We start from the raw sequence: 11,628 nt of genomic DNA, 5'->3' as shown, positions 1-11,628 counted from the left end.
TTTATGGATGGCGGCCGTGCCTCTTAAACGTAAGAAAAAAGGCACTGTTTATGGATTGTAAATATGCCAATGAGATTTCATCTTTATGTTAGGAAACAGCTTCATTAGAATCCTAGATTTATCGACCTGACTTGTGGCGTATGACCCTTATAACCACGTAAACGATGGATAGAGGACTTCCTCTCTTCTCTTGCTCGTATCTCTACTTTGTGGAAACGGAGTAGGGTGTCGTCAACAGAGAAAGGAGAATAAAGGAAGGCCATCTATCAAGTCATCCCAATCTTCTCGGGGTTGGGGACCTCACATATAAATTGAGGGGGGAAATTAGTTCGTAGGTTAGATAACTACATGGTATTTATCATAGTTAGAGAAAACTATTAGTAGGTGGAGATAATTAGCTCATAGATAGAAAATTAGCTTATCTAACTAGTTAAGCTAAATTAATCTAATTTTGGTTGTAAATTGAAAGAAAAAATTAGTTAATTAGCTTAGATAATTACATGGTAATTATCACAATTAGAAAACACAATTAGTAAGCTGGGATAGTTAGATCATAAATAGAAAACTAGTTTAATTAATTAATTAAGCTAAAATTATCTAATTCTAATTATAAATTAAAGAGAGAAATTAGTTAATTAGCTTAGATAATTACACGGTAAAGTTTTAGAGTTAGAAAGCACTATTATCAAATTGAGATAATTTTATCTTCATTATTTAAGTAGTTTAAGTAATTATTCTAATTCAAAAACTCTATTTTTTTTAAAAATCAATTAGAATAAATAGTAAATTAATTTAGAAGTTTTTGAAAAAATTACTAGAGATGTAACATATTGTTAGAGTGACATCGATAGGATCATGTAGACTCAACTTCAAACTTGTTTCCATGGGAGTGGCAATAGGTTTGCAATCCTTAAGTCCAAACTTACATAGCAATGTCTCTATGTAACTTTTCTGACACAAGGCAATACCACCATCAAACTGCTTAAACTGTATACCCAAGTAATGATGCAATAGCCCCACATCTTTCATCTTGAAAGTAGCATCCAAATCAGCCTTAAATTCAAAAATATGTCTCTCATTTGGTGCAGTGATTAGCAAATCATCGACATAAAGAACCACAATGAGAAGTACATCACCCTCACGCTTTACATACAATGTGCTTTCTGTTGGACTATTACGAAAGCCTTGTTTGACCAAATGAGTGTCAGCTTTCTCATACCAAGCACGAGGAGATTGCTTCAACCCATACAAAGCCTTGTTACATTTACACACTTTGTCCTCTTGTCCTTTCTTGACAAAACCGTGAGGCTGCGTTACATGAACTTCCTCAAATATATCACCATTCAAGAAAGCAATAACAATGTCTGATTGATGTACATCCCAACCAAAATGAGCTGCCAATGCACATAGAAAACGCACAGTAGTCATACGACAAGTGGGAGCAAAAGTCTCTTCATAATCTCTGCCTTTTTGCTGTGCATAAACCTTTGCAACAAGTCGAGCCTTATGGCAATCAATCTCACCATCCGGCTTGCATTTCAACTTGTAAACCCACTTCATACCAATGGCCTTTTTGCCAGGAGGCAAATCACATAAAGTCCATGTGTCATTTTCTATAAGTGCATCACATTCTAATTGCATGGCATCCATCCATTTTTTTGAATTCTGTGCTTCATCAAAAGACCGAGGCTCCTCAACATCTGTAGACACAGCCAAAGCATAACAATCTGATGCATAAGATGCATGGCGAGAGCCTGAACGAGTACGACTAGACAAAGGTGCATCCAATTTACTGTCATGCAAAGTGTGCACCAGCCATTTTTGCATACCTCTAGGCTGCTCATTTTCAGCCCTTTCCTCATCAAGTACATCATGTACATCTGCATCAGTAATAGGCTGATCTGTAACATTTTTAGAAACCCCCATAGGCTGTACATTTGCCTCATTGGAACTTATGTTCGTATTTCCACCACCAAAAAGAGGCAACAAAGTGTCATAAATGTCTTGTGAGCTTACATTACTATCTCTAGTACATGACAGAAAGGGCTGAACAGAATCTTCCACAAACACTACATCCTGTGAAACCAGAATACGTTTTGTTTGCAGATGATATAACCTATAACGTTTGCTTTCAACACTATAACCAACAAAAATACATTTGATAGCCTTATCGTCCAATTTTCTGTGCTATGTTTGTGGCACCAATGCATATGCCAAACAGCCAAAAACACGCATGTGCTCAATAGAAGGCTTTCTATCATGCCATGCTTCATATGGATCAATAGACTACAAAGCTTTTGTAGGACACCTGTTTAGTACATAAGTGGAAAACATGATGGCCTCAAGCCAAAAAGAATGCGGCAAAGCTTGACTTTTGACCATACATCGTGCCATTTCTGTAAGTGACTTGTTTTTCCTCTCAGCAACACCATTTTGCTAAGGTGTATAAGGCACTGTACATTGGTGTTTTATCCCACAACTAGCCAGAATGCATTGAATTCATGAGACATATACTCCCCCTCTCGATCGGAACGGAGGGTGCCCATAGTACATTTCAAGACATTTTCAGCCATAGCCAGAAATTGTTTGAAGCACATAAAAACTTTGGGCTTCGCTTTAAGTGGAAATACCCATGTATGCCTGGAGTAATCATCAATGAAAGTCACGAAGTAAAGGTAATTGCCCAACGACGGAGTTTGCATGGGCCCACACACATCACTATGCACAAGCTACAACCTGCATGTGGCCCGAACTGAACCATCCTTTAGAAATTTAGAACCTGCATCTTGCCCAAAATATAGCCTTCACAAACATGTTTGACAGGTGCTTCAAGAGGCGGCAAAGAAGCAACCATATCAGATTTCTGCAAACGTAGCAAACTGGCAAAATTCAGATGACCAAAACGTGCATGCCAAAGTTTTGCATCTGAAATAGCCCTTGAATCTGCAACTGCATTTGCAAAATTTTGTCCACACTTGTCATACAAAGTGAGCTCATACAGCCCACGGCACAAAAGGCTAGATGCAACAATTTCATCACCAAAACTGAGATCATGAACTGTACATCTGTCATCCACAAATTTAACTACAAGTCCAAGTCTAGCAAGTGCGGATACAGACAAGAGATTCTTCTTGATCCTAGGTACATAAAATGCATCAACAAGTGTGAAGGAACTGCCATTTGCAGCAGTACTTTTGTGTGAATAATTTGCTAAACAAGGAGTGGAAGTATGCATGCCAAGAAATCTCACAAAGGTGATGGCAAGATTGAAGCACCACCAAGAGAGAGAGATGCAAGTATGAAAACTTCCAGGCCATTGGGGTTCAAGCGACAATGATGCATGGAAGATAGATTTTCTAAGTGTACATTCCAGCAGTTATTGGCCTACACTAACTAGACTTAACTTGAACATGTCATGGTAACAAATCTGGAGAGCATCATATCCAAAAGTCCTCAAGGAAAGTAGTAAGTTTCATGGAGAAGCACATGGAGCACAAGACCTAGACTTGGATATTAGAAAACCACTTCCATATTATATGAGTAGTTATACCAAGCCATTGCAATGCTCCAATTGTCAAGAAAAATGACTTCAACATTTTCCAAGATGTTGAAGCGCACTTTGACAGTAATGGTTGGAAATATGTGTCCAAAGATGCACACAAAGACGGAGAAGATGAAGCTTGACACAAGCAAGGGCTCCTAGGGAGGGAAAAAATTGCCCCAATAGTCCTATGTGGGTTCATTCACATCGCAACCATAATATGGTAGCAATCCTCCCCCCTAACCCAATTATCTCCCACCTTGAATGTGATGTTACTCGTTGTTGCTTGTGTATAGATGGGCCAAATGAATGGGGTTGACAATAGTTGTTGCCATGGTCCTAGTGTATCTCACTCATAAAAAACTAGCATACTAAAAGACAATCATAAATGAAAAAGCATTTAAGGTCACTCTAATTCACTTTACATCTGTGTGTGTGTGTGTGTGTGTGTGTGTGTGCGCGCGCGCGCGCTATAGCAGCGGCTAACACAGGCTACACCAATTTTGCACCAAATTGGGAGATTTTCTATGGATGTACACAATATTTTCTATCCACATTGTACAAGTTCTTGGGATCATTTGGAGTTCCAAATTGTATATGCTAGCTAGATGGCTCAACTTAATTCCATAGTAGAAGGGATTGTGGTGCAAGCCTTTATAAGGAAGCCTTTATGCAAGGAGGCTTCATTATTGAGTAGTCATTCTTGAGGATCCAGTCTTGAGAGCTCTCTCTCTCTCTTGAGTGTTCACTTTATGGATGGCCTAGCCTTGAGCTTAATGCCCGTGCTTAGAAGGCTAGTGTTAATCCATTGTAATTAGAGAAGCATTCCTCAATCTAAGCTCTACTTTATTCATTAGTTTTAATTCTTCTATATTCCATTATGTCATTAAATGTCACCTTCTCATTAATCTAGATTTGAGTGTGTGTGATGACTTCTTGCTTATTGACCACTCATATCCCTCTATGAGCACTCGATTTGTGATATTTAACATCTCTAATTAGGTTGATTAAGTTGGTTCTTAATCTTGTATTAGTGTATGTGCCCTATTGTTTGCTTGTGTGTGGATGGATTTAATGAAACTCTAGAACCATTCACCTTGTGTGTGTAGATTTGATGAAGTACCTTGATTGGCATGTGGTGATTGGAGAGGCCAACTCCAATGCAATTAGTGTGTGCTTGGGGATTCTAGTCTATGGCAAGTCAGACTTTGGTGGGCTTAATGTGTGTAGGTGATGCTTGATTGATGATGTGATTAGAGTTAGCGATTCATGGCTAATCTCTAATTGCATTGGAAGAGCATTCTCTTGAATCCTCTCATTCGATACATCCACCATTGATGCTCATGCTTCCATGCCCTAGCCGGGTTGCCGATCCTAGGATTGATAATTTTGTTGGTCTTGGGTTGATTAGTTATGCTACAATTACCCCCAACATTTGGCGCCGTTGTCGGGGATCAATAATCTAAGCTAGTGAGTATAGGATGTTTAGAATAGAGTAATTTCAATACTAATTTCATTGGTTTTGAGTGTGTGTAACACAATTTTGGTTTGATTTGATGATGTGTGTGCAAAGTAATCAAAGCTAATTTTTGAGTTATGAATACCCCAAACCCCAATTCCACCCCCAATTTCACAAACTTCTCACTAACCATTACTAATTTCGCTTCATTTTCATGCTAATTGTACTAATTACATGCTAATGTTTACTAATTTTTTACTAACTTTGCTAACCTAACTGCTAACCTTATAAGAGGTGGAATCAACACTTTTATCAAGTTAATCGTGCTAATTTGTGCCTAATTTGATGATTTTTGAGTGTTTGATTTTTGACCTACAATGGTCAATTTTTGGGCTGATTTGATGGTGCACACACTTGTGTGTGCAATGATGCGTCTTCCCATGGAGCAAAGGAATAGCTTGGAGTGTGATTTTGACAATGTAAGCGCACTCACTTTCTCATGTCAATTCTTGATTGATTAATGTGGTTCAATGTGTGCTAATTATTTGCTAAAATTAGGGGTGTAAATCAATTGACCTACACTTTGCACCTAATTTGATTTTTTTGGAATGAAATTGATGGTTAAACTTGACTAATGAATGATGTGTGTATCAAGATTAAGCTTGATTTGTGTCAAGATAAGGGTCCTACGGGGCAAGGACCAACCTAGGGGGTCAGGGACCTAGTCCAAGGGCCCGCTGGACCAGTGCGGACTAGGGATCCGCTTAGGGCAAGTGCTAGGAGCTATCCTATATAAGGGGCGGTAGGGAGGAGGATCCTATGTCCAGTTAGCCTAGGTCCTACATTGGTATCAGAGCTAGGGAGAGGAAAGCTATGGAGGAGGGAAGGAGAAGGGAAGCTATCGATTTGCTGCTTCATGTTCTCTCTCTCTCTCTCTCTCTCTCTCTCTCTCTCTCTCTCTCTCTCTCTCTCTCTCTCTCTCTCTCTCTCTCTCTCTCTCTCTCTGTGGTCGTCAAGCAGTCATGGCGTGGGCATGGCCCCTTGTTTCGACAGTGGAGCCGACAAGAAGGCCGCGGGAAGCGACCCTTGCACACAGTCGAAGAGGAATTCGACCTGCTCGGATCATCACACAGAGGATGAGGATGGATTCGCACTGCCGTGGGGGGGATTTTTCGTCACAGGGCCTTGCCCGGAAACGGCGTGTATCGTCGACCCTCTCAGCCTCCTTGCTCGCTCAATCGGCTTCCGCCATGCGACTTGTAGGTTTTTCAAAGTTAATTTTTCTTTTTAATGCCCTAACCTTGCCCATGCAAGGGCAGTTACACACGGCAAGGCCCAAGCTATGCATCCGAGGACTAGAGACTCCCCACCCAAGGGATGTGCCCCATGGCCAAGCTCTGCATGTTGGCATGTTGGCAGGACATTAGAGATGTTTGCAAAGCAAGGCAACAACAACAGTCTTGATGCGGACACGGTCCTCTGAAGGGGGATTTTTCAAAGCTTTAATTGCTATCCACATAAGATCAACATTGCCACCACCTTAGTGTTTGGCAAGGCTATAAGACAAAATGGTGATAGATCCACAGGAAATAGATACCCTCCAGGATGATCTTAGATATTTCGCATTGTTGGCATGCCAAGGCCGATTGTTCGTTTTGAACAAGAGTATGCTCGGCATGGCCAACCACTGGTTACAGATTGCGATGCCGATTGTTTCGCTTTTTCGATTTGCATTTTTGGATAGGGACATGGTTCCTAGGACAATGTGATCGTGTTTGACTCGCTCACAACAAACCTAAGCGGCCAAGGACAACAATCATCATGCAACATAATCATGCAGTGCGTCAGTTGTTGCTAACACGGCCATCTAGAATTCGACAACATGGTTCCACCGCTCGAAGAGGAAATTTTGCTCGGACATGGTTCCGCAGGCAAGGTTGTATGACAACGTTGGACCTCGGTATGAATTGCGACTGACGAAAGTAGGCCAACATCATCACATGATTGCGACACGGCTTTGAAAACAATGACAGAAACAAGGTAACCTCTTTCAATTTTGTTTTAATCAAGTTGATTACCATCATGATTTATGGAGGGGGGCAACGTTGCCTAACAGTAATGGTCAATAAGCCTATGACTGCTATTGCCATTAGCAAGACTTCGTGAAAGGGTGCTCATGAGCACGGCCGGTGTAATCCAATGTTGGGTTACTGCTTTCTTCCTATTTGCAGTTTCCCCTCAATAACACGTTCAATTTTTGGGTAGACAAGATTGGTTGGCAAGAGTGCTTAATGAGGTACGCAGTTGATTTTGGGTTTACTGTCATATGCATAACGGGTTACAGCATTCTAGTCGTATCTCTGCATTAGGTAATATATGCGAATGGCATCATGCACTTACCATACATCTTTTCATCATCGACCACGAATTGATGTAACAACAGCAGGGCTGTCAATTGCTTATGAAGCATTTGACCTAGATGGAACATGCCTCATCTCTATTGCATATATCTCACATGCATCAAAGGAGACATGCATAGCCTCTTACTGGACTTGAAACAGAAATCAAGTTCCTTGGCATGGCCGACTCTTTGTCATAGTTTTTACACGTTGACGGAGGCTGCTTATACAGCACTGGTTTCAACACAAAGATATTTATATGAAGCAAGGCTTCAATCTACGACCCTTAAATTGAGATTGTTCCCGTTTGGGGTATGCTATGAGCACACGCTTTTGGGGGAATTTCTCCATATGCCTGTAGGATATTTCAAGCCAACTTTCTCTCGCGCAACGGAGATGAAGATCTACATTTGAGCGAGTTTTTCTTCCCACATCTCAAGAAAACTGGTTATAGCAGGATGACCAGGTTAGACCAGGTTCAGTATTGTATATTTTTTCCATGTCTATACATTTACATTGGAAACTAATGCTTGTGTACAAAGCAAAGTTCTTTGAAATTTTTTCATGGAGCAAGGCTTCTCCCTTGTGCCAAGGTACTGCACAATTACTCGGAATCACGAGCAGTGGCACACAAGATTGACAAACTGGCAAAATAGGGAATACCACCTCACAAAATCCCTACCAGTTTAAACTGTGCAAGGTACTAATGGTTTTGGCTCTCAAGTTTGAGGCCATCACTCTCGCCAAGGGCTTCACAATCTGTATGCATGGCATACTAACTAGGTGGCATAAAATCCCCCGCTTCAAAGATTATGCTTCCGCTATCACACCAGGCACTCTGTCATAGCCATACTAATTTCTGAATGCTGTTTGTTTTTTCTCTTTTCTCTCTCAATGACAACATTATACAGGAAGATAGTTGCATGCTCTATAGGATAAGCTGCCACTCAGGCATAAGCTATCTAAGAGCACACCTTCTGGACACACAGACACTAGAAACTTACGGAAAGTTCCTCAGCCCAGCATAAGCTTTTGGTACATATTCTGCTCGTGAGTCAGCTTGAGCCAAGGTACTCTAACTCACAGCTAGCACGTGGCTAAGATGCTACTCAAATTAGTCTACCTCAGTTCGTCGATTGAACACTAATTTGCATAAGGGCTATGAGCCAAACAGGCTAAGAGCCGTTGTTAGGCCAGGGGCAAGGCCCAACTATTGGCATTCCTTGGGTGATTGTTTTCAAGATACACTCACATCAGCTGATCTCTACAAAAAATTATAGATGCAACAATCAGTTGCGACAGCATGGCTGTCCATAAGAGCTCGGCAGTTCACCGGTGTGGGTCCCCTGCTCTCTCTATAGACTACGGAGTGTCTATGGACATATTGTTTTGGGTAAGACCCGGTGGGTGATTGCTACATCACCCCATAGGCATTAAGGATCACAATTTTATCTGCATTGAGGATCACAGTTGATCTCTCCCACTTATACTTTCAAGGAAATAATTCTGCAATCTACCACACGCGATAGCGGACGGAGACACTTTTCAAGTTGATTCCAATCATTCTGTACACGGTTGACTATGTAGGTTACCGTTATCTGCTAGTTAAGCAGTTTCTACAAAGAATCTTACCAAGGGGTTTCACTACGTAGATTCTAATCCCAGGGCTTCGATTGCAAAGGCAACCCCCAGGGTTTATAGTGCAATGCTGTTTGTTTTTTCAGGTAGGGGAGGTGCTCCTCACCATTTGAATACAGGTAAAGTGTACATTACGTTCAAATCTCCAGGAACACATCTATTGATTTGGAGTTATTCCATTTTTAGTATGTTTTGCTTGGTTTTTCAAGACGTCTAAGTACGCTTGAAGGTTACAGAGCCATGCCAAGGACATGTCGGCACAAAGTATTTTGGGCCAAGTGTGTAGTCTATCTTTCTGTCTTATGTTGTTACGAACCTACTTGTAGGGTTCACTTTGGCACATGTTGTCACATGGGATACAACATGGTCTAGGAACTCAAGGAGTTTGGTTTAGCCAGTGTGGAGCAAGGCTAATGAGGGTCCCTCTCACTCCCGTCATAGAGTGTTTGCAGTTACCTCCACACACAAGTACATCTTGTACTTGAAGGATGTTCCTTTTTATACATCCTTACATGAGACATATTCCACATGTGGAGAATATGAGTCTCTGGACTGACACTGGCGCCATTATTTCAATTATGTGTCACGACAAAGTCCCTAGGTGCTGGTCACATATGTTTTCCGGCCCATTTTTAGCATGATGTATCAGGAGAAATTTCGTGGCCAGAAATTGTCGGATACTTAGAATGACTTGTTAAGGTACAAGTACTGCTAAACAACATTAGAGATGGTTGTTTATACATATATCAAGGCTATAAGTTGTTAAGAAAAAAGTTTCATTGTCTGTGCCTAGAAGTGATCAATGTTTTACCTTCTATTGCCATTTAGACGTTTCAGCAAGGCTTGCAAAAGATTGCAACTGAAAGTATATAGTTTCGTTTCAGAACTATTTACATTCTTTTTTAATGTGTGCTACGTGAATCACATTTTTCCATAAGTAGTGGAAAGGCTCATTATGGATATACAGGTTTGGGTTAGTTTTGCTAAATGCATGCACACTAGGTGTTATGGGCCCTGGTGTTTAGCAAAGGCTGATTTGGAACGGCATGCATATTCCTCAGGTTGTTGCTTATGAAGCATTTTGCACTCTATGTGCACTATCTCTATGACATTACTTTTGGATCTACTAATCGCCAATAGAGGTCATGGATCGGTTTGGGCGTTTGTGGATTTTTTGAAGTTAACCACGATGGTTATTTCGGACATTGTTGATTCCTCACCAATGTTAAACACTACTGTGATTTCCCGTTTACCAGTCGTCCGGGACGACTGTCTGTAAACCATGAGGAAAACACACCTCAATATTGTCAGTTATCCAAGGGGATAGGCAGATTACAAAGAGTAATCTTGTGCTAAAGGATCTGCTAAGAGCATACGTTAGCACAACGCGTTTCTATATAGATGATTTTATCCCTATTCTAGAATTTGCTTAAGTACGATTTTCGACTTTGAACACCTCTTGTGGTGGGGTTGGAGATTGTGTCAATACTTTCATCCGTCAAGGACTTACCAGGTGTGCTGACAAAGTATGTTGGCAAGTAACCTTCATGAGGGATGAACATGTAGTTCTTTGTGTTCCAAACTATTCAGAATTCTAACACAAGGACATTCCCTATCTACGGACTTTTCAAGATACTCAGGTGAGTAGGAATCTGGCTCACAACTGCATGGAAAGTTACGCAAAGGTTTCCTTGCATTATTCCAGTACCTTCAGAAGATCTGAAAACTGGTTATGCCTTTGGACTATTCTTAGTTGTGGTTACTCCTTTACAGTACTCAAGTGAGTTATAAATGGAGTTACCATTTAGACCCAAGTGGTTGCAAACGGACAGCAATGTTGAAAATCAAGATGTTGCTCTTGGTTTCATTGAACCTCCTCACTACACCAATTATCGGTCATACAGACAACTGGCTCACTTATGGGATGTTAATAAAGAGAACATTAGTATTCTTAAGAAGATATTACTACTTGTGTTTTTGAGGACGAAAACTCTTTCTTAAGGGGGGAGTAATGTCAGGACAAGGGTCCTACGGGGCAAGGCCCAACCTAGGGGGTCAGGGACCTAGGCCAAGGGCCGGCTGGACCAGTGCGGACTGGGGATCCTCTTAGGGCAAGTGCTAGGAGATAGCCTATATATGGGGCGGTAGGGAGGAGGATCCTATGTCCAGTTACCCTAGGTCTTACAATTTGCAACAAGAATTCATGTGTGTGCATAAAAATCATTATGTGTGTAATGCACCAAAGAGGGAAAAACCTGCCATAAAATTCAAGTGTGTGTGCACCTAATCTTGATTGTGTGCATGCATAGAAATTGATGGAATTGGTGATATATGAGTGTGCAATCATGTAGTTGATGTGAATGCTAAGTTAATTCCATCATTGGATAAGTCTAAATGCAAAAAAAGGGCAAAATTTGAGTATGTGTACCCATCCAAGACCACTTGATTTTCAATGATTGATGGTCAATTGGGGCACCCAAATGCTTTTTGATTGTGAAATCTGCCTAAAAAGTGGGTGCAATCATTAGGTGTAAGCCTAAATGCATTGCAAATTAAGCCAAATTTGAACTTTTGTTCTCAATTTTTGAGTG

The sequence above is a fragment of the Adiantum capillus-veneris genome, chromosome 10 (genome assembly GCF_014529385.1).
Source record: "Adiantum capillus-veneris isolate H3 chromosome 10, ASM1452938v2, whole genome shotgun sequence".
Lineage (NCBI taxonomy): Eukaryota > Viridiplantae > Streptophyta > Polypodiopsida > Polypodiales > Pteridaceae > Adiantum > Adiantum capillus-veneris.
This window is presented reverse-complemented; position numbering follows the sequence as displayed.